Raw genomic sequence first — 24,867 nt, 5'->3', positions numbered from 1 at the left:
CAAAATAAATTGCAACACTCCTATCTAAAGACTGTCAGAAGTATCTAATGTCTCTTAGGACCATCTCTTTCCTGTACCATACTGTCCCTCCATCAGGCAGTAAAGTTGACTCAGCTCTGCAGCAGTCAATATGCCACTCGAGATGAACGTGCCGTTGAAGTGGCACTGTAGCTGACCAGTGTGGTACTGCTGAGGACTCAGTGCAGTGAAACGGTATCTGCTATTGAGGTTGTACCAGCTTCTCTCTCTTCGAGGGTGCTGATACCTATTGTTTTTAAAGTTGACTCCCCCCAAGACTCTGACATCTATTTTGCAACTAAAATATAATTTATAATCAATAAAATGCATAAATTTAAAATGCACCATTTAGAAAATCTTGACCTATACCTGCCATTGTAACTACCACCTGGCAGGATATATAACTTCCATCACCTCATAAAGTTCTCTGTTGTCCTTTGCAGTCAATTCTTTGACCCTAAAGGCAATCATTTTTCTGATTTGTCACCACAATTTTGTATGGACTCATTCAGCGATATTTAATTTTAAGAAAGAAACTTCAGTGGTTATTATCTCTACCTTATGTCTCCACTTGTGATTACAGCAAAATGATTCCCAATATATATGATTCTTTCTTCTCTTTTTAAGTGTTTCAGAAGATTACTTACTGTCTCACTCACCTGCCAATGACAGCTGAGTAGCTAAGAAGGCCTTCTGTGTAACCTAAGTTCTGCTGACATCACTAAAATCCATTTCCTCTTGTAGTTACTTAGGAAAATGTAACCAAGATTTGTATTCACATGATATCCATGGCCAAGGAGAGCACTGATGTTTTCTCACAGACTGAGTAGATGAGGAGGAGGACAGTCACTTGTGTTGCTGTCTTTGTGACCCTAAGGAGCACAGTGATAAGTCTAGCGAGCTTTTTAAGCTCGGCAGAATAAACGGTCATGGTCAAAACCCACTCCACTGGTAAATCTACCAGCTAGCAAAACGGACCAAGAATGTGTAATTTGAAATCTCAGCACCTCCTTGACAGATGTGTTTAAAGCAGTTCTGTTTCAAAGCCACATTATGTAACAGGTAGTTTCTGGAAATCTTTAGATATCCTGTTAAACTACATGGAAAAAAACCTGAATTTAAATGTTAATGTAAATGTCTTTATATTCAGGAGTGTGCTTGGTGTTTAGTAGTAACCCTTTTTTATCCGTGGGAAGTATTTTCAAAGACCCCAGGTGCCTGCCTAAAATTGAAGGTAGAACTGTGCTGTACACGTACTATGCTTTATGTACCTATGATGAATTTTAGCCCACAAGTCAGTCACAGTAAATAATAATAAAACTAGAACATTTGTAACTATATGCTGAATAAAATGGCCGGCATCATTACTCCGGACAGTACTTAATAAAACAAGGGTGTCTCGAACGCAAAGCACTGGAACCTTGATGTCTTAGGCTTAGTCTGGTTGCTAAGAAGACTCCTAAATGACTAATGGGGGACACGGCAGGTTCTGGACAAAGAGATGACTCATGCTCCAAGCAGGACAGAGCAGGATGCTGTATGATTTTATCACACTACTCAAAATAACACACAATTTTTTTAAATATATAAATTGGCTATTCTGGAATTTCTGTTTAATATTTTCAGACAGTCCAACTCTAAGTAGCTAGACCTATGGAAAGCTAAACTGCAGGAAAGGTTTATGTGGCTGTTATAGTAGTCACAATCTAGAGTGTCTGCTCCAAAGCAACCATAGACACAGTGTTTCGATCCTTTCCATCCTTTTCTACCTTCATCTTTGCCCTGCCCATCGCTTGATGTGAAGTTTGCTTGTTCTTCCCATCTACTACTCTGGGACATTCTGCTTTCCAACCCAATCCTGTTGTATAATTGACTTTATCACTAGAGGGCACAAGTAGTCAGCAAAAAAGATGTTGGTGAGCAAGCAGAATGATGCCCTAAAAAGAAGCAAAACCAAAGGCAAATTGTTTTTGTTTTAAAGGAATCATTGAGGAATGATAGTTCAGTTTAATAAAGTTCAATATAATAAAAACATCTGCCTTGTAACTTTTTGTATCATGAATTACAAGATAATTTAGAGCTGACTTGGTTCAAGAACCTAATCTCACAGTTAAGAAAAGTAAGGCCTAAAGAAGCTAATTATTTGGAGACATGAAATCTCTAGGTGACCCTAGGGCTTGCTTCAGGGAACCTTTTTATGAAACAGGAGTGGCACAGCCTTGTAAATATGGCTTATATCTTTGTTATATCCTGTTCATCCATTTGAATTTTTTTGAAAACACACACACACACACACAAATCTTTATTGCATAGAAATTCATGTACATAAAACAATACCAACGATGCTTTTCTCTCATTTTCCCATTTTCCTCCTCCTCTTCAATGTGTCTGTATAAAGGACACTATTACACCTTATTAGGACTTCACCCAGATGTCCAAACAATGCCCCATCTATATAATCTTTTGTGTTTGCAAGTTGCATGTACATGTAGCCATCCACAGAGACCAGGTAGCCCTTTTATTCCATTCCCCACTTAAATTTTACCATCACTGGCTTTCCTGTCAGTCCATTGAGAAAAGGCTTGGGAGTGAAGGGTAAACTCATCGTGAACACCTGCGAGTGCTGCGCCTCACTAACCCTAACCTGCCACTGCTGGCCTCTCATGACTGGAACAGCTGCCGCAAACCTGAACGAACCAGCACTAAGAGAAATGCCCGTTTGGATTTTTTTTACCTAGCAGGTTACATTTGAATTGACTTGCTAGTAGCTTCTGACCCGCTGTAGTGAAGGAACATCTTACAGAACTTAGTAGCTACTCAGAGACTATCAAGATTCAGTGAGTAAGAGCATCACCATCCTGCCGTCCTTCACACAGGTGGGTAACTATTTCTGTCAGGAAATGAAAGGTAACATCCTTTTGTTAGGAAAGTCTATCCCTACCTGTAATTCCCAAAGCTGTTTTAGGAGAGTCAGATGATACACAATCTGACAAATTCGTTGAAACTTTACCCTGTGTGTAAGCCATCCCTTAAAATGCATTGTGGATTCAAGGTACCTACCTGTTCTAGACAACTGGTAGCAGAGAGCTCTGTTGGTAAGGTACTCTTAAAAGTGGTAAGCAATTTAATGTAAGCATTTTCCAACTAAATAAATGAGAGTACAACTTAACTTTTCTGCCAAGGCTTAGTTGAATGTTAACAAGAAATCAAAGCTCAGAAATTCCTCTAATGCCAACCACTAAATGCACTTCATATTTTGTGTTGCTTCCCTTTTGTTCAGATCTTCTGTTCTTTCTCTCAGTAAGTGCTCTTACGTCCCGTTTGTGGTCAGACATTTTTCTAGATTCTGAGGATACAACAATGAAGAAAAAGTCCTGTTCTTCTACAATTTACTTTCCAATAAGAGAGACAGGCAATAAACAAATACTTAAATAGGTGATAAGTGCTATGGAAAAACAGAGAAAAAGGGAAAAGAAGTGTCGTGCAGATTAGGAGTTTCCACATTACGGATAAGACAGTGAGGCCAAGCTGCAGTGACAAAACAGGATTTTAGCTTAAATTAAAGAGTGTGAGATGGGAAGTTACACTGGACTCATAATGTGAAAGCAAAAGGAACAGCAATCACAAAGACCGTGAAGCAGGTATACCCTGGATGTTTGAGACAGATTGAAAAACAAATGGGGCTGGGAAAGAAGGAAAAGAAGGGCAAACAGAACAGATGATATCACTACCATAGTGTCAGCATTTGGTGTGCACGTGTAGGTACCTGTTGTAGAGTTTTCATACCAAGAGTGATGTGCTTACTTATGTTTTATAGATTCTACCATATTGAAAGATATACTCTGAGGGAATACCAATGGAACAAGAACATCAGTTAGAAGGCTGCTCCCATAACACAGGAAAAAAATGAATGAAGGTGGTTTAAGAACCAACTTGATAGAAAGATTCTGAAGAGTTACATTCAGGATGTATTTTGAAATCGGAACTACCTACATTTACTATTGGTTTGAATACAGTGTGAAGAAAGAGAAGTGAAGGTCAACACTAAAGCCTTCAGCTTTACCTTAATCTCTAATGGTGGAGTCTTATAGCTGAGATGGAGAATGCAAGAACAGGTCTGGCAGAAAAAAAGGCCGGCATCTGGTTTGGTGTTTAACAGTGCTGAGCTTAGTAGGTTCAGCTGACATATTTTTACATGGAAATGTCAAGAGAGCAGTTGAATGTACATATGAAGTTCAAGTTAGAGGTCCAGGCTGGATTATAAACTCGGATGTTAGTAAACATACAGATAATCTCTAAAACCATGGGATTGGATGCAGTTACCAAGAAAATAACTGCAGAGAAGGGATCAAAGATAAAACTCTGGAGCACTGTGAAATTCCTAGCAAGAAGACTGAGAACTATCATGGGAGAACAGTCTTGGCTCTTGGTTTTAAGAATATGAGTACATTTCCACTTTTTCCAAATAAAAAACAAAACAGAACAGTACAGTAAGTTGCTTTAGTTTTGTTCTTTGCTGTGTTTTTTACTTATATAGTGATATTAGCCATAAAATCTGCTCTCCCTTTTATCAGAGTAGTACGAGAAAGCTGACTATCACAGAGCCTGCTCTCCCACCCTTTGAAATAAAGACCACTGCCTTTCTGCAGATCTTACCCAGAGCATTGAGCCTATTCTTGAAGAACCACGGGGGGGTTGCTGATTAACTATTAAAATTATTGAGTTGACTCACCCCTTGGTCCCCTTTGCATTGTCTTATTTTTTCTGCTTTATTGTATTTTCTATTAACTAGCTCTTTCATTTAAGTTATGAAACCTTTTTTTATAACATCCTGAAACATTTATTTCTAGATGCTACTGAATTCTAGACTTTGAATTAATTTGTGATGGCTCAAATGACCATCATAGGTTGAGTTTATAACTGAACAACTTAAACCCATTGAGTTAAATATCTCATTTTGAAGATAACAGGGCAAATGCAATGACTCAGTGGGTCTGATGACCCAAGTTTAGTTCGAAGAATCCATGGTGAAAGAAGAGAACCAACTCCTAAAAGTTGTCCTCTGACCCTCATACCTGACTGTGGCACATAAAAGCCATTTTTCTCTGTCACATACATATATACTACATAGTTAAAAAGAAGTAAGTCACAACAAAGGCCCAGAGATAAACTGACACAAGGATAGTGACATTCCATTCCTAGTTCACACTCTCACACTGCCTTCCATGTATTTTATGTCTGTTATTTGTCATGTATCTCAAACTGCTGTGTCAGGCAGTAGAGCATAGAAGCCAAGTACAGACCAAGGAACTAAGTTCCCTGCATGTAAATTCCATCTTAACCACTGAAGTAATTTAGATAAGATACTTCTCTTTGCTTCAGTTTCCTCATTTGTAAACTGGAGCTAGTTATAGTACCCACTGTTTGGCTTATATAATAAAAATGAAGCTAGTACATCTAAGTTACTAATGGTGATTCCTAAGTTTCTAAGTCAGTCTAAACCATGGCTTTGGGGACTTTCATCGACCTTTACAATCATGGGATTTTACAGTTATCTACTACTTTTCCATTAAAGAAAAGTTATATGTAGAGTTGAGAAATAGCCCAGATTCCTCTCTATCACTAACAGGAGTACCTTTTATTGCTTTAGTTCATTTTAAGTCAGGGACTCAGTATGGAACTCACCCTCCATCCTGAATACTGGGATTACCACCACACCTGGCTTTCTGAGATGTTTTGAGGGGATTTTTAGGAAATGCTGAGGTAGGAGGAAAGGAAAAAAAGGGGGGGGGGTGTAGGAAAGAAGAGGACTTGAATGTTTCAAATTTCACTCAGAATCCCAAGAGCCTCCAAACAAATGAAATCCCTCCAGACTTCTCACAATGACTTGCTTGCATTGTTCTGTCCAAATTAATGTCCTGTCTTTGCTTTTTCCAACAGTTTGGTTTATACAGGTTTTTTCTAGTTTTCTCCTCCCTCCTCTCTAGATGAATTTGTGCTATTTCCCTAATCTTTCACAACTGTTTCTGGGTATTTGCTGGATCTTTTCTCTCAAGCAGTATTTTTTTCTTTCTTGTGTTACTTAATCTCATGAAGCACCTTTGTCTGTTCACTATCTACCACTGGGCAGTGTCTTGGCCTTTCTCCTTTTAGGTAAAATCCTAGGTCGATTTTGCCTTTTCCTCTCTATTGGAGACTGATTGCCTAATATGGTAAGGTATTTCCCAGACAAGACTGTACTGTTGCGCTGGAACAACAGCTTGCCTGAGTTTAAAGACACGGCAAGTAAGCTATCAGATATACCTAGTTATTTATGTAGGAAAGTAATATTTTTATAGGACAGTATATAACAACCACAATCTTTCTTTCTTGGTATGCTTTTCTCTTGCTTTTAACAGAGTTAAAAGGATAATAAAATACAGATTTTCTCCACTCAACATCTTTATCTTTGTACAGATAAAGGAAAGAATAAATACATAAAAGCACCCAGAATGAGAGAGTTTTGAGATGTCTGAGAAATTTGATAACTTGATAATGTTCATAAGTTTTTTTTAAATAGGGATAGATTTAATAAGTGATAACTATTATGAGCAGTTCTCTGAGAACCAGCCCCAGGGAACTGGCAAGCATTCTCTTTGTAGAATAACAAGCTGTCCTGGACTTGTGCAGTTTGCAGTAGTGGCAGTTGAGAGCAGAGAATGGAGATGGGTAAATGGCAGTCAACCAGCTCTGTCTGGGAAGTTGCTTGCCATGCAGTGTGCCCTGAGGAATCTTTCCTAGTGGGCCCAACCACCCTGACCTGGAAGGACCTTTGCTTCCACTATATATTTGCACTTATTTTGTAACTGTAGTTTCTTAAAATACTGCAGATGCTATGGTTTTCTATATATGGATTGTGCCTTGCTCTAGCCCAGGCTGCATAAACCATCTCAAGGACAAAGTTTCTTTTGGCATCTTTCTTTTATGAGCTCCATTAATTTTAGGCCATGGTGTTGCCAAGGGAATCTTAGTAATCAAAGCTCACGTGTACTGCTTGGAAACCCTGTATGTTTGGACCCAGTGTCATGTTACATCAGTGAATTCTCCTTTAATCAGAAATCTTAAAGATTGAATAAACTGGCCTTCAAGGTAATCTGTATGGGCTTCCTTTAAATGCCTTATCTGAAAATGTGGAAGATTTACCAACTATTAGGAAAGCTAATTAACCTCCTGACCTTTTCTTTTTTCAACATTTCTTCTTTCTGCCTTCAGTTGCCTCCAAGGCATTAGTTTTTGTTAGAACCTGTAACTGTGTTTTTGTTGGAGGCATACTCATGAGCTTGAAATTCAGAATGGAGGGTTTTCTTAGATTATAAAAAAAAAAAAAAGGTAATACATTTCATTAGAGAAATTTTATGAAGTATAGAAAAGTATAAAACCGGTTCTCAAAAGCAGCAGGAACACTTTTAGAGGCGGTTGTAAAAGTGCAGTGTTTTCAGGGGAGGGGACATGGTGCTGGAGGAGCGTATATGCAAGTACCGGGAGGGGAGAGGTCCTGTCCTGTGATGCTCCATAGGAAACACTTCCTTAGGAAATCTTGGTCTGAAATTAAAATGCTTTTCTGTATAAATTCAGTTGGTAGAGGAAATTCTAAAAATTCAGGCATCACACAAATTAGGGAGAAACCATACCCTCTAATCCCTGATGGCAGTGCCACTTGGATAATGAAGGCATTTATAAGAAGTTCTGCATCTGCATCTTCCTTCATAGTAGTTATAAGGTAGTCAAACCTGTGCTACTTCATTATATCTTAAATTATTATTGCTCCAAGAATTATATATATATTATACTTTATGTGTGTATGTGTTAATTTTTAATATTTTTATGCTAGAGGTATAGCTCAGACATGAGGCTGATTATATTCCTACTACCAAAATAATGTATGTGTATGCTGGTATAAATTTCATTATAAATTACTCTTCTTTTACTTGTTAAATTTTATAGCATCATTTCAGAACAGTAAAGGTGAGGGAATTAAAATATTTGTCATAAAAGGGCATTTCTTCTTCCATAAAGAATTTTTTAAAATTATGGCCATATTATGTAGGTGACATTATTAACATGCTGATGAACTAGACTAGGGAAAGGGCTCAGTGGGTAGTGGTACCTGCTGCCAAACCTTGGACCAGCTAAATTTGATGCCTTGAACCCACATGGCAGAAGGAGAGACTTGACTCTCTTACTAGTTGTCCCCTGACCTCCACACATGTACCACAGTTTATGTACACATATGTACCCATACAATCAGTAAGTAAATATGATCCTTTATACTACATAAGTGTTTACACAGAACTGCTTTAACAGAATGTGGGCTTTTAAAAAATGTTTGATTTGTGTGTGTGTGTGCACGCGAGCTTTAAAATTTTTTTGATGGTTCCTGTTTGTATTTTTCAAAATGTTTCTATTTTTCAGTATGTATTCGAAACTAACTTAATGATATTCTTGAAAGAAGGATCATTTTCTACTTGAACATTCCTGAGACCCTGTCATTACCATGATGACAGTTTCATAAGGTTGTCTTCAAAACACTTAGGTTCAAGTCTTTTATCAAAGTAGTCAGTCGTCTGATGACTTTGATCATAAGAGAGCCTCCAGCAATAATTGTTCCCTTTTGAGTTTTAGTCTATGGGCTGCCTTGGTTACAGAAGTATTCATTTCTTCTGCTGATAGCAGGCTGGAAAGCTCTAACCATGGCTTAGGCTTAGCTAATGCTAGTGTTCTAGCCTCATGATTGAGGTAAAAAGCTTAGTGTGGGATTTGAAGCCCCTTTTCAGCAAATGAAGTGTTTATAGATTTGCCCCAGCAGGAATGTTAAGCTTGTGGCACTAACGGATGTTACTTCTAGAAGTGCTGTTTTATTTTAGGTAGAACCTAAAAGATTATGTAAAGATAAATGGTTAGAAGTCATCGGTTCTAATTTTTCTCCTACCATCTTGTCGTCAATAAAGCATATTTAAGTATTGGATAACATCGGGAGGGGAGGAGGGAGGGGATTATGGGGGGATACAAAATGAATAAAATGTAATTAATAAAAGTTAAATAAAAAAATTAAAAAAAAAGAATTGGATAACAGTCATTTAGTGCCATGAATCTCTTAGGAAAAGTCATAGTTTCGTATCTAAATATGATCCTTTCTACTGCATAAGTGTTTACACAGAACTGCTTTAACAGAGTGATTTGTGTGTGTGTGTGTGTGTGTGTGTGTGTGTGTGCGCGTGCGCGCGCGTCTTAGAATTTTTTTTAATGTTTTGTTATAAACTTGAACTCTTCTGCCTTATACAATGCCCATGGGTTAGGCTACAGAGCAGAAAGGAGGTGCATTTTGAAGATACTTCAGTTAAATCAAACACCACTGCCCATACCTATAGTTCAGCGTTACTTGGACGCTGAGGTCAGAATGTTGCTTTATACCAGCCACTAAAGTGCTTATTATGCTGATGGGAACATACAGTTCTTATTATGCTTCTGAAATTTTTTAAGGTAATAGAAACATTTTAAGAGAAAAGTAATATGTCTGGATATTATATCACCAAATAAAACGTTAAACTCTAATATAGCATTTTACCTAGGAATTCTAGGATTTTGAAAAAAAGAAATGCCAAGTTGGTAAGTCGTGGGACTGTCTGCTGTAACTTGAGTAGTCAGTTTCTTATTTGTTCAAATGTCAGGTATGGCTGCTTGCTGGATGTTCTGAAGACTCAGCACTGCCTTTCTGAAGTCCATCAATCAGCAAACTTCTTGTAAAGGGTCTAGTGTTTTCTACTTTGGGGAACATTAAGTATGTTATAACTGCTTGACTCTTTTGTTTCACAGGGAAAACAGCTTATAGGAAATATATGTCCGTGGAGTGGCTCTGTCCCAACCAAACTTTATTTATAAAAGTAAGCTGTTAGACTGGATTTGCCACAGTCTGGTGGCCTCTATCACTAAGTTTGACGATGTCAATATGACTTGTAGTGTGAGTTCTGTCATCTGGGCACCTGTCTGAATCATTCTTTACTTTCAGTAGTTTGTAGAGAAAAGGAAGTCATATGTTTGCTAGGATACATGTTGTTAGTCTTTATTGGGACAGACATTAAAGAGAGGCTACTGAATAAGAAAATGAAGAGGAAAGGTTGTTGTTTCCATTTAGTTTAAATGTAGTTGCTCAGGGTCAGAGCTGTAGCTCACTTGGTACAGTTCTTGCCCAACACGCATGAACCCATGGGCTCAATCCCAGCCCGAGGGAACCTCGTGTGAAGATGCTCACTTATAATCTCAGCACTCAGGAAATGTGGGCAAGAGGATCAGAAGTTAAAGGTCATCTTCAGATACATAGTGAGGCCAGCCTGAGCTACATGAGACCCTCTAATAATAATTATAATTTAGTTTGTTTATTCTGCTTCAGTTCATTGCCTTTTGAGGAGAAAAACTTAAATGAGTTTCCTGCTGTGTCTGTGTTCACTTTTCTCTTTTAATCCTATGCTTCCCTAACCTCACAAAGCTCGATCTCTGAGATTGGGTAGTAAAGATCACAGTCTAGGGATAGATGTGTGTTCACTTGACATTTAAGAAATCCTGTTGTATAGACTATAGCAATAAGTGATTTTGCCCTTTAGACACAGGATTCTTTGAAGGGCGCTTTGAAAAAAAAAAAAAAAACGGTTAATTGCTGACATTAACTTTAATTGCTAGTTACAGTTTGACTCTTTTAGTCAGGAAGAGAGTGTGGATACATACATACATACATACATACATACATACATACATACATACATACATACATAGTCAACTTTTAGCCTACTGAAACTTATGTAGGAGAAACTTTGGGAGTTTATAAAGGGGACATCAAACACCTTTAAAACTTTGACCCTTACTGCTTGAGATGATAGTAAAAGTAAATATTTGGAAAGAGAACCTGGAATTAGTTTTCCCAACATTAAGGATTCTGAAAGCAGGGGCAAGAAAAAAAGCTAATTCCCATAGTGGAAGTTTATCAGAATGACTAGGAGGTTGCCTTGGTTGTTTGAATAGGAACGGCCCCCATAGGCTCATGTGTTTGAATGCTTGGCCATAGGGAATGGCACTAGTAGGAAGTGTGGTCTTGTTGGAGTAGGTGTGTCACTGCCAGGATGGGCTTTGAGCTCAAGCCAGGCCTAGTGGCTCTAAGTCTCTTCCTGCTACCTTGGGATCAAGATGTAAAACTCTCAGCTTCTTCTCCAGCACCGTGTCTGCCTGTGTCCCACCATGCTCCCTGCCATGACAATAATGGACTAACCCTCTGAACTGTATGCCAGCTGCAATTAAATGTTTTCCTTTATAAGAGTTGCCATGGTCATGGTGTAACTTCAGAGCCATAAAACCCTAACTAAGACAGGTACTAAAGGGACCATTGGGCACACCACCATTTAAGGGGTAGGCAGAGAATTACTCATGAAAGATGTAAAAGAGAAAAGGTCAGAGAAGGAAAGATGCTTTAAGGGGGTGGGGGTCCACCAAGCACAAGAATAAAAACTTCAAGGACTATATTTGACAGAAACTTAATTTGAGATAGCTCAAGTGATCCTGGCCTGGCTTCAGTCTAGGAAGCTGGAAAATTATCAGTAGAGCTCTACTACCTTTCTGTATATATTACTAAGAAAGAAAGACCTTTTATATCCTAGCTCTACTGCATATATATACAATATAATAGATAATATAATACATATTGCAAAGGAAGAAAGGCCTTTTATATTCTAGTGCACTGTGATGGTTGACCTTGCTTGGGACAAATACTTTCTCAGAGCTAATTTCTACAGCCAGAGATTAGATGAGACTGAGTGAAAGAGGCAATAAAGTGTGATGGTTAAACTTGAACTTGAATTGAAGATATAGCTCATTAAAGATGGTTAAGTCATAATTAGCATGTACAAGGCACTGAGCACTGAAGGAGAACAAAAGAAATAGGCACACACACACACACACCCTTACCCCTTACTAAGGCTGGCAGAATTTGAGCAGATCTGATGATTGTATCATTTGGCTCATTGTGGTAACTGTACTCCGGTTTGCTTCCCTGTAACAGCCCTCAGTCATATTTCTGCTCTCTTTCCTTGTGGAGAACAGATGACAGATCCACATTCTTACCTCCTATAATGATAGCCTAAGGAATGAACAGCACGTATGCTTGTACCTCAGAGGAACATTTTTCACATTAGGCTAAGGGGGATGAAGGGCTTATTTGTTGGACTAGTAATTGAAGTGACATGGTCAGTCTTTGTCAAGTTCTCATTGTAATATTCCTTAGGCCATCCTTTTTGTTTACTTACTATGCTTTTTACCTGTGTTCAGCTACATGTTACAGAGTACTTCCATATACACAGTCTAATCCAGGATTGCCAAAGTATAAAACCTCTATGCTTGTTTTTTTTTTTTAATTCTATGACAAAATATCTCACAGAAACAACTTGATATTTGTGCTGGCTTACAGGCTAGAAGGCTCAGTGTGTGCTCACTTAGCTCTTTGTTTCTGATCCCTGTTAGAGCATCCCATTACACAGTAGGACTGAGTGGCAGCGAGGCAGAGAAAGGGTGAATACAAGGGACCCCACTTGATAGTTCACATCACTTTCCAGTAACATCATCATATTATGAATCAACCAAAAAATTAATCACTGACTAGGTCAGAGCCTTCACAATTTTGTTTCTGGAAACACCATCAAGACATTGGTATGCTTTGCTTATCCCCTAGAGATTTCTTACTATAGCTGGCACAGCCACCCACCCGTGTTCCTTTAGCTGAAGAACTTTCTATTAGACCACAGTTGTGGAGAGCAGCACATAGTTTCTGTGCTAATCTAGAATGGCTTTTGTGATGGTTATTCTTGGTTGTTGACTTAACTATATCTGGAATTAACTAAAACCCAAGTGACTGGGTACATCTGTCAGGGATTTTTCTTAATTAAATCTTTTGAGGTGAGAATATACATCTTAACTCTACAGTTTTTGAAGTGGGAAAGTTAACTTTTAATCTGGGCCACACCTGCTGAAAACCTATTTAAAGAACATGGAAGAAGGAAGCTTTTTCTCTTTGCCTGTTTGCTTACTGACAAGTCCATTCCTTCACTGGCATTAAAGCCTATTTCTTGTGAATTCCGGAATCTACTGACAACCAGCTGAGACATCCAGCCTCATTGACTGAGCAACTACTGGATTCTTGAATTTTCCATTGGTAGAGAGCCATTGTTGGACTAACTACAGAAAAGCATTTGAAGAATTATTACAGGAACCATATCCTCGCAGATATTCCCTTTCCCACTTACATCATCATTCTAGAAATGTTTCACAGATAAAATTATATAGCAGATGAGAGTAATTAAATAGTCAGGCAGTGGAAGTTAGAACTTTCTACTATGAGTAAACTATGTGTCATAACCTAGCTTGCTCTGTGAATGAAATACTACCTGCTGTGTTTTTAGATTAGTTCCTTAAAGACATTATTTTTCTTGTTCTTTCATTATTTTGTTTCTGAAAATATTGTGAGGCAGTTTGGGGCTTTTACTCTCTCTGCAATCTACAGCTGAGTTTCAAAGAGCAAATTTGATTTATAATGTAGTGCTCATTAGAAAATCATTTCTGGGGACTAGGTATGGTAATACACACTTTAATCCCAGCACTGAGATAGCAGAGGCAGGCTGATCTTTGTGAGTTCAATACCAACCTGGTCTACATGTTGAGTTTCAGGACAGGCAGGACTAGATAGACCATGTCTTAGAAAAATAAATAAAAAGAAAGTCATTTCAGAATTGCTAATGAATGTAAGAGAAAGTACATAACCTCACTTAAAAACATAAATTGGAATTATGAGGAAGTGAGATCTTTTAAAACTAATTACAACAGAGACAAAGACTGAAGGATTAGATGTGAATATAGCGAATTGGCCTTCTCATCTTCTGCTTTTGGAAATACAACTTAATTTTGAGGAAGTAAATTGTCAAACTATCAGAAGCCTAAAATTGTTCCAGAATCCCCCCTTTTTTAATTTATTTATTACAGTTTATTCGCTTTGTATCCCCCTGTAGCTCCCTCCCTCTTTTCCTCCCAATCCCAACATCCCTCCCTCTTCCCTACCTGTACCCCTCCCCCAGTCCACTGATAAGGGAGGTCCTCCTCCCCTTCCCTCTGATCCTAGTCTATCAGGTCTCATCAGGAGTGGTTGCATTGTCTTCCTCTGTGGCCTGGTAAGGCTGCTCCCCCCTCAGGGGGAGGTGATCAAAGAGCAGGCCAATCAGTTCCTGTCAGAGACAGTCCCTGTCCCATTACTATGGAACCCACTTGGATACTGAACTGCCATGGGCTACCTCTGTGCATGGGTTCCAGGCCATCTCCATGAGTGGTCCTGGGCTAGAGTATCAGTCTCAGAAAAGACCCCTGTGCCCAGACTTTTTGGATCTGCTGCTCTCCTTGTGGAACGCCCATCCTCTCCAGGTCCTACTATCTCCCACTTCTTTTATAAGATTCCCTGCACTCTGCCCAAAGTTTGGCCATGAGTCTTAGCATCTGCCTCGATACCCTGCAGAGTAGAACCCTTCGGAGGCCCTCTGTGGGAGGCTCCTGTCCTGTTCCCTGTTTTCTCCCTCCTCCGATGTCCATCCTTTTTGCCTTTCTGAATGGGGATTGAGCATCTTAGCCAGAGTCCTCCATATCCAAAAGACACTCAGCAACAAGGACATTTGCTCAACCATGTTCATAGCAGCTTTATTCGTAACAGTCAGAAGCTGGAAACAGCCCAGATGCCCCTCAGTTGAGGAATGGATACAGAAATCGTGGTATATCTACACAATGGGATATTACTCAGCAATAAAAAACAAGGAAATCATGAAATTTGCAGGTAAATGGTGGGAACTGGAAAAGATCATCCTGAGTGAGGTATCCCAGAAGCAGAAAGACACACACGGTATATACTTACTCATAAGTGGATATTAAACATATAATATAGGGTAAACATACTAGAATCCATACACCTAAGGAAGCTGATCCAGGATTTCTATTGATGGAAATGTATTTTTTAGGAAATAGTCACATAGATATAGCTACAGATAATGCTTTATGTATAGAGCATTCCACACAAGGGAATGTTCTGTACATAAAGCATTATCTGTAGCCAGGACTAGATAGAGAGACCCTGTCTCAGAAAAATAAGTAAATAAAAAGAGGGTATTATCTATACTTATCTCTAAATACTTCGTCATTCCACAAAAAGTTTCAGTACTTACTATGTAGAAGATTGTTAGGCACTATTGAATAAAACAGACTTTTAGCTATTTAGGATAGTAGAAAAATTGGAAATAACCTAAATGTCCAGCATTCTGGCAGTAGTTAAGAAAACAGTGAGTCATTCATGCAATGACATAACCATGACTCAGTTTGTTTTGCCACTAGCCATTTAGGGCTCATTCCTCGGACTAGAGCTCAATATAAACTAGCCATTAAAACTGACTTACAGGTTATGGTACACACCTTTAATCCTAGCTCTCAGGAAGCAAAAACAAGTGGTCTCAAGGCCAGCCTGGCCTACATAGCAAGTTGTAGGCTGACTAGAGTGACATATAAAACTGTCTCAAAAACCAAAAACTAAGTCACAATCAATATAAACAGGATAAGAAGTTATGCTAAAGTATTACTGGCTGAACTAGACCCTAAGTCATAGCTATAATATGATTGTGTCTATATATCCCAGGCTGGGCTTGCAGTTTACATCCTACTGCCTCAGCCTCCCGAGTCCTAGAATTACAGGCGTGTGCCAGTACACTTGGTTTAACTGACTTTCATTATATGGTCTGTCTTCTCTGAACGTTCTCTAATCTCTTGTTATTGTTGTAGTTCGTCTTCAGAAATACATACCTGCCCGCCTCTGCCTCCACGAGTTCTGGGATTGCAGGCAGGCACACTGTACCCGGCTTGCTTCAGTGGCCTCTTTATGACTTGAATGAGGATTGTTTGACTTTTGCTTGTATGTGTGAAAGTCCATGTGTGAAAGTACAGAGGTATGTGCCTATGCATGCATGCACATGTGTGCAGTGCTCAGAGAACAACCTTGGATGTCATTCCTTAGGTGTTTTCCACCTTTTGTTTGAGACAGAATCTCATTGGCTTGGGCTGGACTAGCTGGCCATTGAACAGGCTGCCTGTCTACTGCCACCCATGTTACCATCTCTGAGATTCCAGGCAGGTACCCCAGGACCTGGCTTTTTATGTGGGTTCTAGGGATACTCGTGAGGATGCTTTGCAAGGCAAACATTTTCCTGACTGGGCTATTTCCGGAGCCCCCAAGTAAGAATTCTGTTGGGTGCCTTTATCTCTTTCTTCTGACTGGTTGCTTGTTCCAGCTGGGGTGGAGTTATTGAGAAGTGAACTCCCTCCCTTTGTTCCATACAGTGTAGCAAGGTAGAGGTAGATGAAACTTTCTGTCTCAGGTAGAGTGGTATGGATGGTGAAATGTCTTTTAATTAGTGGTTGCTTTTGTTGTTGTTTCATATATCTTTAAAGGGCTGTGAATTTTGTATGAGATGTGGCTAGCTACATACTTCATACACTATTTTTAATTTCTAATCCACTGTTTTTCTGTTCAGAATTTCCCTCTTACCCTACTATTCTTTGCTATCTTTTCTAGATTTCTGTTCACATAACTGCATATGCAGGGTCAGGGTTTCCTTTCCATGCAGCTTTGCTGCATGCTTCTTAGTTTGTCTCCATCTATTCTCTGATCAGGTCAGTTTGGGGTTTATTATATTTCTGTTGTCTTCTCAGCTGTCAGTGACAGGCATTTTGTTGAAAAGACATATTACCTTGGTTTTGTCTAGACTTATGTATAGGATCTTTGTTTTAGTCTGAGTTTATTTGCCTCTTCTATTTAAAACTTAGATTTAGAGGTGGACAGATAGCTCAGCAGTTAAGAGCATTGACTGCTCTTATAGAGGGCCCAGGCTTAATTCCCATCACCTGTACCAGCTCACAGCTATCTGTAATTCCAGGTCCAGGGGATCCCCTGTCCTCTTCTGGCTTATAGGGGTACTAGAAGCATATAGTTGCATGCAAAACACCCATACACATAAAAATAAAAATAAATAAATCTTTTTAAAAGACCCTAGATTATGTGTCTACCTAGGTAGAACTTTACCCAGCTTCCTATGTTGTTCCTTTGCAGAATGGTGCCCAAACAAAGCCAAGTATCTGGTGATTCTGACTTCTGTTTCACTTGAATATTGATTTCAGGAGTGTTTGGGTTTTTTCTTTACCTGAAAAATTATTTATTTAGCAGACTGAAAAATAGTGAAGTCAGCCTGTTTATGAAGTCCCAAACTGTTAAGTTACAGCTCAGAGGGTTCTTTAAAAGCTCTTGTAGTCCAGTTCCCTATTTTACAGTTGGAAACTTGAGGCCCTACAAGGGGTATGGTTTAACCTAAGTTGTGTAGTGCCTCTGTGGTAGAAAATAAATGAGAGCTGTGAGTTCCCAGGGCAGCATTCTTTCCACTGTGCTGATGGCTGGCTTCCAGCGCAGGACTGCAGGTTGGTGCTTATGACAAGACCCTGCTGACTGCAATGGTTCGCCATGAGCTGGGAAAGCTCTGTCTGTTCTGGTTCAGTCTGATTACCTTGTAGTCTGCTGCTGTCCCATGTTGCTTACCTTTTTTTTTTTTTTTTTTTTTTTTTAAAGAGATCCAGGAAATTTTAATAATACCATAAGGATTACACACAATTCTGAATTTTGAACTGAGATATATTGGCTTTTTAAAATTATTTTTATTTTTATTAATTACAGTTTATTCACTTTGTATCCCCCTGTACCTCCTTCCTTCCTCCTCTCCCAATCCCCCCTCCCTGTTCCTCACCCGTGTCCCTCTCCCAGTCTACTGATAAGGGAGGTCCTCCTCCCCTTCCCTCTGATCCTAGTCTATCAGGTCTCATCAGGAGTGGCTGCATTGTCTTCTTCTGTGGCCTGGTAAGGCTGCTCCCCCGTCAGGGGTCGGTGATCAAGCGTCCTTAGTCGTCAGGGAAATGTAAATCAAAACGACCCTGAGATTTCACCTTACACCATCAGAATGGCTAAGATGGATAACTCAAGTGACAACACATGCTGGAGAGGATGTGGAGAACGGGGAACCCTCCTCCACTGCTGGTAGGAATGTAAACTTATACAGCTGCTTTGGAAATCAATCTGGCGCTATCTTAGACAATTAGGAATAGCACTTCCTCAAGATCCAGCTATACCACTCCTAGGCATATATCCAAAGGATGCTCGAGTATACAAGGACATCTGCTCAACCATGTTTGTAACAGCTTTATTCGGAATAGTCAGAAGCTGGAAACAGCCCAGATGCCCCTCAGTGGAGGAATGGATACAGAAATTGTGGTACATCTACACAATGGAATATTACTCAGCGATAAAAACAAGGCAATCATGAAATTTGCAGGTAAATGGTGGGAACTGGAAAAGATCATCCTGAGTGAGGTATCCCAGAAGCAGAAAGACACAGGGTATATACTCACTCATAAGTGGATATTAGATATATAATATAGGATAAACATACTAAAATCTGTACACCTAAGGAAGCTAATCAGGAAGGACGACTCTGGCTAAGATGCTCAATCCCCATTCAGAAAGATGGACATCGTTTCTTTTTAAAAACAGCTTCCTGCTACTTTGGGTTTTTCTTTTAATAAATATGTGACCTATTCAATGCAAATTTTATCAAACCTCTAAGGACTAAGACTGCTTACAGTAACTATTTTGGAAAATAAAAAGAATAAAACTAGAATTTACACCAGGTTGTCTTGATTCCTGCTTATTTAGAAACAGTAAAAGGAAGCAAGAAACAAAAACTGAATTCTTTTCCACATTTGACGTACCTAGGTGATGTTTCATGGGATGGAACCTAGGACTTTGTGGTCACCTTTCTGTGTGCTTAACAGCAGACCTCCGTTGCTCTTTGAGTTTGATTCCATTTGCAGTGGTAGACTTTGGGTACTTATTATGAAATATATATGTATGCACACATATATTTCATTATATATAAACAAATATGCATATATTTTATTATGTGTGTACATATAGACATATTTTATTATGTGTGTCTATATAAGCATATATATGTAGTAGTCTGTGGTATGGAAAAAATATTGCTCTTTGGTTTATTCAATATATTATGATGTTAATTAAACATACAGAGATTGACTCTTGATCTTAACTCCAGTAATACTGTTATCACCACCCCAGTCGACTATCCTAGATAATAACATGGCATGATGCACTATGCAGGCTGCTTAGAACAGAGCCTGGTTCACTCGCAGATTAGATTCTGCCTGACCTTTATACTCAGAGAGAACAGTATGTGGTTGTATATATGCTACTCAGTTCAGGTATCATGAAGCTCAGTTCTTTCCTGTATTGCATGCTGAACAGCAGCCTACAGGACTCAAATTAATTTGATTTCCACAATGGTCCTGTTTCCCACAAACATTTCCATGCCTCATGAACCTCTCAAGTAGTGTTTCTTAGAGAAATGCATGTGTAGCTCTCACACTCTGCAAGTGTTTGCCTCAGCATGATTGTATTTATATAGAATTACACTGGCTTTGCATTATGGGAATGATGGAGTTGACAGGACCATTAACTGTGTACTCTGGGAATTGTTTCCTTCCCCCCATGTCTAAATAAAGGAGTACTGTTTCTGAATTATGATATGGGGTTGAAATGTAATTTTTAAAGTACATACACAGAGTATTCTCTACTTATACAAGCTACAATAATCTGGACAAAAAATAGCACTCTGAAATTTTTTCTTTCAACTTTTCATTCATGATTGGGGGTTTACGGGACTTTTGTTTTGTTTGGGCATGCTCCCTGTATCTCAGGAATAGTAGGAAACGTGGTGGTAGTTCCAGACAGTCGGCTGTGTAGACCACTTCTGTTTTCTAGCCTGACTTCAAACTGATGGTTCCTGCTTTGGCCTTTCAAATATTAGGATTATGGGTATGTATCATATGGCAAACATTTACCTTATTTCCAAAGAAACATGTTTTGTTTTCTTTTGTTTTGTTTGTTTGTGTGTGGTTTGGTTTAGTTTGGTTTTTTGTTGTTTGTTTGTTTGTTTTTGAGACAGCCTTGGCTGTCCTGGACTCACTTTGTAGACCAGGCTGGCCTCGAACTCATAGAGATCCACCTGCCTCTGCCTCCCCAAGTGCTGGGATTACAGACGTGCACCACTGCACCCAGCTCAAAGGAATATATTTATAAAGCCAGAACCAAAGCTTATACTCTGTGAGAAGAGCCTAGGGAAGGGTACCTGATCATCAGTGGAAATAGGACAGACAAAAAAAGAAATGTTAGAGCATTTAATAGATTGAAAAAAAGAAAAAAAAAGATATTTTGAGAATGGGAGGTTGGAGAATTGGAAGTTAAACCACATTGTACAACAGCATCTTTATCTATTTTTGCTTTTTTTTTTTTTTTTTTGGAGGTCAAGGTGGGTGTTCTTTTGTTCACTTGTCTCTGTTTTCTTCCCTTTTTCTCATTTCTTCCTCTCGCTTTCCCCTCTCCCCCATGTGTTAGATATTGAACCCAGGGCTTTGAGTGTGCTTACTTTAAACTGTGTTAGGGTATATGAGCATGGAGATAAAGTATGGTATATAGACAACTAACAAAACATATATGTGCAGAAGTGTCTGCAGTTAACTGGGTGCATGCCAGTTAACTATATGACGGGAGGGTTTCTGTTAAAACGTTGTATTTACTAATTACTGTTCCCACAGCGTGGAGCTTTTGGCCAAAGTTATAAGCTTTCAAGTCAGTTACCAAACTGTAAAATTAAATGAGGCTAATGACAATTTTGAAACTTGAGTTTAAATGGGATGTGTGACTTATTTTTCAATCACAGGTTATGCTTCTGTGACTATAACTTTAAGTTACAGGTTTCCCCTTCCAGGCACTCACTGTTATCAAGTACATGATCCCACATTTTAGAATATTTTAGTTGGTAGAATACTTTGCCCAATAGAGAGTAAAATGTAATCTACTTGTCAGAGATGTCCTTGTCCTATCAATAGATTTATTCAAATTATTTGTATGTTTTTGCACAGGGAGGGCAACAATCAAACATAGGGTCTTGTACATGCTAATGTACTCTACCACTGAGCAACACACCAGTGGTGTCTCTGCACAGCAATAGAACACTGAGTAAGACAAGTGGCTTTCTCTTTGACTTTTTGCAGTGACTTGAGGTATTATGTGTTCACATATACATATATATACATATGCATGTATGCATACATATATATGCATGTATATACATATACATGTGTATATATATACATATGCTTGATGGATTTAAAATGTACAATCTCATAAATATTGGGCTATGTATGTACAAAACTGTCTCTCTGGATATTTGTGGTTTTAGCAAAAGTCTCAGATAAATCATATACTTGAAAAATATTTTCTTTTAGCGGGGCGTGGTGACACATGCCTGTAATTCTAGCACTCGGGAGGCAGAGGCAGGTAGATCTCTGTGAGTTCAAGGTCTACAAAGCTAGTCCAGGACAAGCAAGGCTACACAGAGAAACCATGTCTCAAACAAAAACAAAACAAGAACAAAAAACTTTATTTTTCTTACATTTATGTGTGTTAGCACACACATGCATATCTGAGAACTATAGGACACATATGGAGGTCAAGAAACAGCTTGTGGGATTTGGTTCTCTTCTCCCATCATGTAGGCTCTGGGGACCTAACTCAGGCTGTTAGCTTGGTAGTAACTTCCTTTGTGAGCCGTCTCCGTGCCCAGTCATGCATGTTCAAACTACTTAAGTGTATTTTTGAACTCTTTAACCAATGTTATTTTTATACCTCATTTTAAAAACACTCACACATACACACACACTTTGTTAACCAGTTGGTGGTGGTGCACACCTTTAATCCCAGCACACAGGAGGCAGAGGTAGCTCTGAGTTCCAGGATATGCAGGGCAACACAGAGAAACCCTGTCTCATGAAAACAAAACAAAACAAAAAAACAAACATCCACGTTGTTGCTTTTAGTTTCATTAAAAAGATTAAATTCATCCTAAGCAATGTGAGTATTTTTTTTCTTATCAGAGTACCATGAATATTTTGGCAGGCTAATTCTTTATTAGAATCTATCTCCAGTGCAGAGGACATGCACATTTCCAAACTGACCTCCTAAATACCAGTATGTTACCAGAATCTGAGTCTGGCTTCCTAGACCTTGTGATTACCATCAAAATAATTTAGATTAGACAGAATTTAGTTTTAGAATATGGCAGAATAAAGTAGAATACACCCCAAAGTGTGAGAGAATGGAGGATGAGCAAAGAGACCATTACAAAGCAGAGCACACTTAAAGGATGGAAGTGGAGAGTGACAAGAGGGTCTGCTGTGCTTAGCGTCAGTTTGCATGGTTATATACCATTTCTAAGCTGGTTTTCCTGAGAAACTTTGTCCTGTTGTCTTCATTGACAGGTCTGTCTGGTTTTACTCTTACAGAAGGGCCAGTGATATGACTTTACTTCTTATCAGAATACCTCTTGCTAGACAGTAATTTTGTAAAGTTTATGGTCCCTGTAGCCAGGTTTAAATAGTTATCTATTCAAGGTCATCCTCAGCCAGTTGAGACCAGGTTGGGCTATATATATAAGACCCTGTCTCAAAAAAAATTTTTTTAAGTCATTTCCTAATAATCTCCAGGCAATTCATGTCTTCTCCCAGAACTAGAGAGAAGACTCAAGTCTTAGTCTTCTGGCCAGAAGTAGTAACTATAGACTACTGTAGTGAAAGCCATTGGCTTACAGGCTGTTTAATTACAAGGGTGAGGTTTAATCCCCTGATCTTCCATGCTGATAATAGCCTACCATTTCCCACCATTTGACAGTGAATGTGCTCATATCTATCTGCATGCCTCTGTGATAAGCATTGCTTCTTCCTTACCCTTGAAAACCTCTATTCAGATTCTGAGTTGTCACTTCCGACTTTACTGTTGTTTTATATGTGGATCTTACAAAGATATGTAAAAGTGGGAGAAAGCACAAGTTGTTCACATGAAATAGAAGTAGCTTTCTACAAATGCCTGCTTTTCTAAGCTGTCAAATATAAATTTAATTAGAAACATGAAACTCAGGACTGGGGAGATGCCTTAATCCATAAAATTTTTGCTGGGCAAGCATAAGGAACTGAGTTTGGATTCTGAATGCCCATGTTTAAAAAGAAGTAGCGACCAGCAGGTGCTTTGATGTACTTGTGTAATCCCAGCTACTGAGTAGACAGAAACAGAAGACTCTTTGTCTGGGGCTTGTTGGCCAGCTGGTCTAACTGATCCATGGGCCCCTAATGAGCCAATTTTAGGGCAAGTCTGTAGAGTGATTTTTTTCTTAAAGTACTTTTCTTTATAATTCCTTACCCTTAAATAAGTTCCTGAGGCCTAAACATTCACAATAATACTAAGATATGGTTTTTTAACTACATGACAGCAAAACTGGGAATGTTTTTTAGACTAATAAAAGTTATTTTGGGGCTGAGGAGATGGTTCAGTGGTTAAGTGCCTGCCACAGGACCACAGGTTTACATTCCCAGAGCCGATGCTGGGTGGTCATGATGGCCTGCCTGGAATTCCAGCACTTAGAAGATGAAGACAAAAATTCCCTGGAAAGCTGGCTAGCCAGACTAGCCATATTATGTAGGTCTGGTTTCAACTGAGAGATTTTGACTCCATGAACAAGGTGGAAAGTGATCAAGGAAGAATCCATCAACCTTGGGTCTACCACATCCCCCCCTCCCCCCCCCCCCACACGAACACATATGTGCATATGCATACATGAGGGGAAAGATTTATAAGCTCCATCTGGGCAATTTATAGATCCTGTTTTACTTTTCCCCCTCACTATTGCTACCTTGTACCTTAAGATGACACTGTCTCCTCCGCTCATTCTAAACAGCCAACCAGAATGTACAGAAGCTTTTTAATGGATGTGTTTCTTGGCCTGGTTTTTTAGCTTTTATCACCCTTACAAAAAGAACACAATCAAAAGCCCTTTTTTGAATTGAAGGAATTGGGGACTTATCGCCACTCTACATTTCCATGCATGTGTTATGTAGGCCAACCCCCTACCCTAGAATGATTCATTTAAAAGGAGAAGTAAGGGCAAGAGATTCATTTTGTGACACTCCTTGATGTATTTTTCCTCACTCAGGAGCACCTGTACAGGAGTCACTATTAACTGTGCTGTCATCACTAATCCTGCCCATCTCTGCTAAAGGGGAGGATGTTCTTGTCACATAAACCAAAGCAGAGAATTAAAATGGGAAAACAGAGAGCTGGAAAGACGGTTCCATGAGTAAGAGAACTTGCTGCTCTTACAGAGGATTGGAGTTGTTTCTAGCACCCAAGTGGTAGCTCACAATTATCTATAACTACACTTCCAGGGTATTCAATACCTTCTGGCCTCTGCAGGCACCAGACACACGTGTGGTACATATACATATATATGTTAACAAAGTACTCTTAACATAAAAATAAGTCTCTAAAATGGGAAAATAGAAAGAGAGAACTGACAAAGAACCTTTCTCTTCAGAACTTTTCATTCTCTCTCATCCCCCAAATACCATCTGCAGCCATTCTAGATACCTAGCAATAATACACTAGTATAAATGCACAGGCCAGTAAATGAAGCTCTTAAAGACACTGACGACCTTCTGATTTGTCTCTCTGCCATCAGAAGTACTTTAAAAAATCTTATTTGGGCTTGAGAATGTCACTTGGTATTTGAGTACTTGCGTAGCTTG

General features: G+C 39.0%; 1 protein-coding gene and 1 pseudogene across 3 annotated transcripts in view; one reads left to right on the top strand and one right to left on the bottom strand.

Annotated features, from left to right (window-relative positions):
* Ppp1r12b (protein phosphatase 1 regulatory subunit 12B) overlaps positions 1-24,867 on the top strand; it is a 213,103-nt gene that overhangs the window by 131,434 nt on the left and 56,802 nt on the right. The gene's annotated exons all lie outside the window — the stretch shown is intronic.
* LOC129669733 (small nuclear ribonucleoprotein F-like) lies at positions 1,725-2,623 on the bottom strand (annotated as a pseudogene).

This window comes from Psammomys obesus, unplaced genomic scaffold (genome assembly GCF_907164565.1).
Source record: "Psammomys obesus unplaced genomic scaffold, mPsaObe1.curated_primary_1811, whole genome shotgun sequence".
Classification (NCBI taxonomy): Eukaryota; Metazoa; Chordata; class Mammalia; order Rodentia; family Muridae; genus Psammomys; species Psammomys obesus.
The sequence above is the reverse complement of the archived record's forward strand: the minus strand, read 5'-3'. Positions and strand labels throughout refer to the sequence as shown.